This window comes from Orycteropus afer, unplaced genomic scaffold (genome assembly GCF_000298275.1).
Source record: "Orycteropus afer afer isolate SDZICR_OR568_19922 unplaced genomic scaffold, OryAfe1.0 scaffold00082, whole genome shotgun sequence".
NCBI lineage: Eukaryota > Metazoa > Chordata > Mammalia > Tubulidentata > Orycteropodidae > Orycteropus > Orycteropus afer.
Window position 1 is genome coordinate 11,037,714 of NW_006921669.1, and position 8,403 is coordinate 11,046,116.

Here is an 8,403-nt window from a genome sequence, read left to right on the forward strand (position 1 = left end):
ATGACTTGTTGAAAGCAAAGACAATTTACTCTATAAATTTTCACCCAAATCACAAAAAAGTTAAAAAAAAAATTTAATTTTATAAATAAATAAATAAAAATTTACTCCCAACAATGGAAAGAAATGGACAGCAGTGGCATTTCGTCCGTTGTGGTAATAAATCCATTTGTAGAAGGTTCTGGGTCTTCTGTGTTTTCCCTGAGAATGAGGATAGTGTTTCTAATCGGAAAATGAGTGAGAGTTTTATGTATGTTTCTTTTCTTTTTTTGTCACATATTTCACAGTAACATCTCACTGCTCCCTGAACCTGCCTATGGACTTTAGCAAAGCAATCAGCATTTGGGGTCATGTTTTCAAGCACCTGAAACCTCTAGTTTAGTTTAGAAAACTAAATCTATACAGCAGTGTTTTGAAAATTTAGGAGTGAACATCTGAGAATGATAATATCAGCAAATTACCTGCTGCAATGCTTTATGTAGTACATACTGCTAACAATAAGAAAAGGAATGGACAGTTGTAACTGCAGTTCATCATAACATGAACACATCATAAGTCAGGGATAGCCTTTATATTTTGTGGCATTTCATTGGGCATATTGTTTACATTATACTGTAATCATGTCCATTAACAGTATTGTTGGTATCATACTGATCATTTAATGTATATTTTCAGGTCCAAAATGGACTCCACAGAGTTTCTGCCCTCTTGGTGCACACATGTAGACAGACAGTGCCTTCAAGTCGATTCTGATTCATGGCAACCCCATGTGTGCAGAATAGAGCTGATCTGTAGGGTTGTCAAAGCTGTGGCCTTTTGAAAGCAGATCACCAGGCCTGTCTTCCAACTTTTCTGACTTTTTCTATCATCTTTAAGTTTTGTGTCTCTTTCTAATCAGACATCCCAGGAGAGATAACATATAAGGAAATGAGGACTCTGCAGATACCATGCTTCCTAACTTGCCTGGCTCTTCCCAGGTGGGTTCCCAGATCCTGCTCCTCCCTGTAGCCTGTTGGATTTTTCCAAAGAACAAACCAAATGTCCTCCCAATAGCCCACAGGACAGAATCCACATTATTTAGTGAACCTTGCAAGGTTTCTCTTGATCTGAGGTTCAGAGAGGATTCCATCTAATCTCTCACCATATTCCTCCTAAAACTCTATCTCCTGGCACTGTCCCCAAAAAGCCTTTGCTCTGAGACATTGCTGGGCCTTTGCAAGAACTCTCCCTAGAATGTTTCCTCCCCTTATCTTGTTGTCTGCTTAACTCTTACTGATTCTTAAATCTAAATGTAGACATCATGTCTTCTAGGAAACTTCCCCTCATCTTCACTGCCCACACCCCCTGTAATAGTTGGAACTGTGTGTCAACTTGGCTGGACCACAATTCTGTATGGTTTAAGCAGTTGTGATGCAGTTATTCCCATGATAGAATCAGATGAATATGTTCTGAGCAGCCAATCCATTGAAAGGGAGTTTCCCTAGGGGTGTGGCCTCCTTCCAGCATATTTATGGACAGCCTGGGAAAAGAGACACTCTTCTGTGGATCAGGATTCTGTTGTGCTGCCCACAACTGTCCATGAGCAAACAATCCACCATTCAGCCTGGAGACCTTGGATTCGTCATTCGTTGGAGTCAACAGTCAGTATACTGCCTGCCAACCTTGAGCTCCTCAGTCCCTGCAGCTGTGTGAGTCAAGAAAAGCCTCCAGCTTGACATTTGATCCAAGCACTTTGGACTTGCCTGCTTCTATAAGTGTGTGAGCCATTTTCCTAAGATAAATTTCTTTTTCTCTCTCAATATAAGCTTTACTGGTTTTGTTTCTCTAGAGAACCCAGTCTAACACACCCCCTAAGGCCAGATTAGGGGCTACACTCCCATTGGCCAGAATTTCCCCCTATTTTGACACTTATTTCTCTATTATAATGACTTGCTCACTTCTCTGTACATCCCATTAGTAATCTTAAGGGGGCTGCATGTTGTGTGCACATGGCACATGCCTAGCAGTAGTATGAAAGAAAAGAAATATTTTTTGGAAGACCATCTGACTACTGAAATAATGAATGAAGCCACTAGGGTCAAGGTGTTTAAAATTAGACCATGTCCAACCAGTATCCTAAAAGATAAAAGGACATTTGTATAGTCTTACAAGGTGGGTAGGGATTTACTGAGAGGAAACGGTAGGAAGTGCACCACCAGAGAGCTAGAACAACATAAGCAAAGGGGTGAAAAAAAAAAAAAAACCTCACAGCAGTCAAGTCAGATCCAACTCATAGCGACCTCTCCTTGGGTTTCCGAGGTGGTATCACTACAGAAGTAGATTGCCAACCTTCCTTCTAAGGAGTGGCTGGTGGGTTTGAACAGCCAGCCTTCTAGTTAGCAGTCAAATGCCTTAGGTGTAGAGGTATGAAAATATGAGAAATTGAAAAATGTCTCTTCAGTATTTCACCAGAGTATATCCAAGTTAACCAACTCATGAAGACTCATTCCAAGGACTATAGGTATTACTTAGGAGGTTCTCATTTGCATTAACACAAAGTGACAAGTCAAATTGGCTGACGTCCCATTGCTATCAACTCAATTCCAACTCATAGTGACCCCTTGTGTTACAGAGTAGAACTGAGCTCCGCAGGGTTTTCTTGGCTCTAATCTTTCTGGAAACAGATTGCTGGGCCTCTCTTCTGTGGCTCCATTGGATGGGTTTAAACCACCAACCTTTTTGGCTGGTAGTCAAGTGCAAACCATTTGTGCCACCCAAGGACCTCAAATTTGCTTAAGCAACACGAAAATGTGTTGGGTCACATATTTGGAAAGTCCGAAGATGTGTGGGTGGGGCGGGGGTCATGGCATTCAGGTTTTGTCAATCCAGCCACTTCAAGAGCCACTTTCTTTCTGTTTCCGTGTTCTGTTGTACATGGCTTGCCTTCCATGTGAAGGATGGCTGTCTATCAAAATTGAAGCTACCGACCTCCTCTGTCACATGCAGTATGAGAAAGTACACCTCCCTCCCATCTTCCCAAGAAAATTCTGAAAATTCACTCTGATTGGTCTAAAGCCAGGAAAATGGAATGAGCTAATTGGCTTAAGACAATCAGGGCCCACCTCTAGAAATGGGAAGAGAATAGCATCTCTAAAGTGCGTGGACCATATAGTGGAAAAATGAGTATCTGAATGAAAGAGAGGAGTCAAGGATGAGCCAAGGTTTTGGGTCAGAGCAACTGGAAAGTTGGAGTGGTCCCTGGGAAGGGGTTTGAGGAGGAAGGTCAGAAGGTCAATTTTAGTCATGTTCAAATTTGAGATGTTCATTAGACATCCAGTTGGAGATGTCAAATGGCAGTTGGACATAGGAATATGTTGGGCTGTACATTTAAACTTTGGAACCAGGAATGCATAAATGGCATTTTTTAAAAAGCCTTGCATTTCTCTGTAAAGAGGTTAGCATAATGCTTAACACACATCAAAAAAAAAAAAGGAAAAACCCTAAACCCTCTGTTATCAAGTCAACTCCAACTCATAGTGACCATATAGGACAGTGGAGAACTTCCCAGAAGGTTTCTAAGTATGTAAACCTTTATGGAAGCAGATTGCTGTATCTTTCTCCCACAGAGCGGCTGGTGGTTTTGAACAGACCTTTTGGATAGCAGTGAAATGCTTAATACTATACCACTAGTGCTTATTGCTTAGCACATTGTTGTTGTTATGTGCCTTTGAGTCAGACTCAACTCATAGCGACCCCTCCTTGGGTTTCGGAGGTGGTATCACTACGGAAGTAGATTGCCCCATCTTCCTTATAGTGAGTGCTTAATAAATGTTTGTATTTATAGTTGTTCCGAATGCCTAAGGGATCTTTCCTATAGCATAATCCTGATAATAAACAATAGCTTAAAGAAAAAAAAAGCTATTGCCATCAGGTTGATTCTGACGCTTGGCGACCCTGTGCTATGGAAGACAACTTCTCCTAGGGCTTTTTGACTATAATTTTTATTGAAGGAGATCATCATGACTTTCTTCCATAACATCACAGGGGCTGGGGGTGGTTCAGACCGCCAACTAGGGCAGGATAACCCAATAAGCAAGGGACTCATGGGTCCAATTGTGCCTTCCCACCAATCTGCATTGCACTATTTCACCTGTGAAAGAGGTGGTGAAATCCATATGAAATTGCTTACCACAAATTAGCAAGTACAGGTATACCACAGAGATATTGAGAGCTGAGTTCCAGAACACCACAATAAAGCAAATATTGCAATAAAAATGAGTTAATTTTTTTTGGTTCCCCAGTGCATATAAATTATGTTTATACTACACTGTAGTCTATTGAATGTACAAAGCATTATGAAAAAGTTTGAAGTATTGTGAAAATTATCAAAATGTGACACAGAGACATTAAGTGAGCATGTGCTGTTGGAAGGATGGGGCAATCTACTTCGGCAGTGATACTGCCTTGGAAACCCAAGGAGGGGTCGCTATGAGTCGGGTCTGACTCCATGGCACATAACAACAACAACAACAACGTGCTGCTGGAAAAATGACACCATTAGACTTGCTGAATGCAGATTTGACACAAATCTTCAATTTGTAAAAATAGCAATATTTGTAAAGCACAATAAAGGGAAGCTCAATAAAATGAGGTAAACCTGTAAACACAATTAAGCGCATGTGTATCTTACTCAAGGAGCCCTGGTGGTGATGTGGTTAAAGCATTTGGCTACTAACCAAAAAGGTCAGTGTTTCAAACCACTAGCCCTGCTCATGGAAGAAGCATGAAGCAGTCTGCTTCTGTGAAGATTCACAGCCTTAGAAACCCAATGGATGTTGCTATGAGTTGGAATCAACTCAAAAGCAGTGAGTTTAGTTTTGGTTTGGTACCTTGCTCAATGCAAGCCAGTGCATACCATGCTTACTGGTTAATTGCCCCAGCCACCTACCGCTAGGTTAGCAGACAATTGCAAACCACTAGTGCCACCCAGGGACTTACTGATGAATAATAAATAATGAAAAGTGAAATAAATTAACAAAAAGGTCATCTGCAAATTTACTCAAGTAATAGAATAAAAGAGTTCAAAATAATTTAATTTTAAAAAACACATTTATTAAAAGGTGAATAGGATCATAAGTACTTGAACAATATCATTAATATCACACACAAGTAAAATCTTACTAAAGATAATTGAAAAATGATTGCAGCAGTATATTGACAGAGAACTTCCAGAAATGCAAGCTGGATTCAGAAGAGGATATAGGAACAAGCGATATCATTGCTGATGTCAGACAGATCTTGGCTGAAAGCAAAGAATATCAGAAAGATGTTTACTTGTGTTTTATTGACAATGCAAAAGCATTTGACTGTGTGGATCATAACAAATTATGGTTAACATTGAGAAGAATGGGAATTCCAGAAAACTTAGTTGTGCTTACGAGGAACCTGTACATAGGAGGCTGTCGTTCGAACAGAACAAAGGGTTTTAAATCAGGAAAGGAGTGTGTCCTTTCACCATACTCATTCAATCTCTATGCTGAGCAAATAATCTGAGAAGCTGTATTATATGAAGAAGATCATGGCATTGGCTTGGAAGAAGACTCATCAACAACCTATGATATGCAGACAACACAACCTTGCTTGCTGAAAGTGAAGATGACTTGAAGCACTTATTGATGAAGATTAAAGACTATAGTCTGCAGTATGGATTACATCTCAACATAAAGAAAATGAAAATCCTTACAAATGGACCAATAAGTAGCATCATGAAAAATGGAGAAAAGATTGATGTTGTTAAATATTTCATATTTCTTGGTTCTACAATCAACACCAATGGAAACAGCAGTCAAGAAATCAGATGACGTATTGCACTGGGCAAATCTTCTGTTAAAGACCTCTTTAAAGTGCTGAGAAGCAAAGATGTCTCTTTGAAGTCTAAGGTGAGCCTAACCCAAGCCATAGTATTTTCAATCGCTTCATATGCATGTGAGATCTGGACAATGAATAAGGAAGACCAAAGAAAAGTTGATGCTTTTGAGTTGTGTGGTGTTGGTGAAGAATACTGAAAGTACCATGGACTGCCAGGAGAACTAACAAATCAGTCCTAGAAGAAGTGCAGCCAGAATGCTCCTTGGAGGCAAGAATGGCAAGATTTTGTCTCACCTACTTTGGTCATGTTGTCAGAAGGGACCATTTTCTGGAGAAGGATGTCATGCTTGATAAAGTGGAGGGTCGACAAAAAAGGAAAAGGCCCTCAATGAGATGGACTGACACAGTGGCTGCAATGATGGCCTCAGGTATAGCAAGGACAGTGAGGCTGGCACAGGACCAGGCAGTGTTTCGTTCTGCTGTACATAGGGTGGCTATGAGTCAGAGCCAACTCGAGGGCACCAAACAACAACAAAAACAGGATCATAACTTCCCATTAAGAAGGGTATCCATTTTCATCATAATGAAGCCGTTTGAAAAATCCCTCTAATTGTTTTATTTTTATTTTGGTGGAAATACACACAGCAGAACACAGCCTGTTCATTTCTACAATGATTCAATGCACTGGTCACATTCTTCACAATGTCTCACCATTCTCACTAGCTCTATCCATATTGTTTCACCATCACTGGTCCAGCCTCGCTACCCACTAAACCACTCATCCATGCTGTACATGGACAACATGATCCCGTATTGATTCTTTAAAAGAATGCAATGGTCATTTGAACTTTCTTTACTGGTTTACCCAAACAGCTGCTTAGTTTAAATATGACTTCAGGGGTGTTCTGATTACCCAGTGCTGCTCTGACAGGAATATACCACAGATACGATGGCCTTAACAAATAGGAGTTTATTCTCTCACAGTTTGGAGGCTTGTTGTGTGCCGTCAAGTCGGCCCCGACTCATAGCGACCCCTCCTTGGGTTTCTGAGGCAGTATCACTACAGAAGTAGGATTGCCCAACCTTCCTACCGAGGAGTGGCTGGTGGGTTTGAACCGCCAGCCTTCTGGTTAGCAGTCAAGTGCTTTAGCCACTATGCTACCAGAGCTCCTTTGGCATCTATATTCATAAGGAAAAAGGAGCTCTGGTGGCACACAGTGCCTAAGGCATTTGACTGCTAACCAGAACATTGGTGGTTCAAACCCACCAGTCACTCCATGGAAGGAAGATGGAGCAATCTACTTTTGTAAATATTTACAACCTTGGAAACTCAATGGGGATCGCTATGCATTGGGATCAATTTGATAGTAGTAGGTTTGGGTTTTTGAGTATAAGGATCTCTGGTGTCGTAGTGAGTAAGGCATTTGGCTGCTAACCAGAAGGTCAGTGGTTCAAACTCACCAGCTGCTCCATGAGTGGAAGATGAGGCAATCTACTTCCATAAATATTTACAGCCTTAGAAACCCAATGGAGGTCGCTATGAGTCAGAATCAACTTGGTGGCAGTGGGTGTTTTGTTTTTGTTTTTGTTTTTTGTATATTCATATTAGGAGCTCTGGTGGCATGGTGCCTAAGGCATTTGACTGCTAACCAGAAGGCTGGTGGTTCAAACCCGCCAGCCACTCCTCAGAAGGAAGGCTGGGCAAGCTACTTGCGTAGAGATACTGTCTCGGAAACCCAAGGAGGAGTTGCTATGAATCGGATCCGACTTGACAGCAGTGAGTTTGTGGTTTATAAGGGATATTGATCTATAGTTTTATTTTCTTGTGGTGTCTTTGTCAGCTTTCATGTTAGGGTGATGCTGGCTTTGTAGAAAGAGTGAGGGAGTACTCCTTCCTCCTCTACTTTTACAGAAGAGTTTGAACAGAAGTGGTGTCAATTCTTCTCTAGATGTTTGGTAGAATTCCCAGGGAAGCCACTGGTCCCAGACTTTTCTTTGTTCAAACCAAACCAAACTCACTGCCCTCAAGTCAATCCTGACTCATAGCAACCCCTCCTTGGGTTTCTGAGGCAGTATCTCTATGCAAGTAGATTGCCAATCTTCCTTCCAAGGAGTGGCTGGTGGGTTTGAACTGCCAGCCTTCTGGTTAGCAATCAAATGCCATAGGCGCTGATTCTATCTCTTTGCTTGTTATGGGTGTCTTGAGATTTTCTACTTCCTCTTGAGTCAATTTAGTAGGTTATGTACTTCTAGGAAGTTATCCATTTCACCTAAATTATCATATCTGTTGGAGTACAGTTGTCCATAGTATTATGTTATCATCTTTTTGCTTCTGTTGGGTCACTTGTAATGTCTCCACTTTAGTGTCTTATTTTGTTTATTTGCATCTTCTCTTTTTTTCTCATTAATATCACGTGCAAGTAAGATCTTACTGAAGATAATTCAGAAATGCTTGCAGCAGTATATTGATAGACAACTTCCAGAGGTTCAAGCCGGATTCAGAAGAGGATGTGGAACAAGGGATATCATAGCTGTTGTCAGATGGATCTTGGCTCAAGG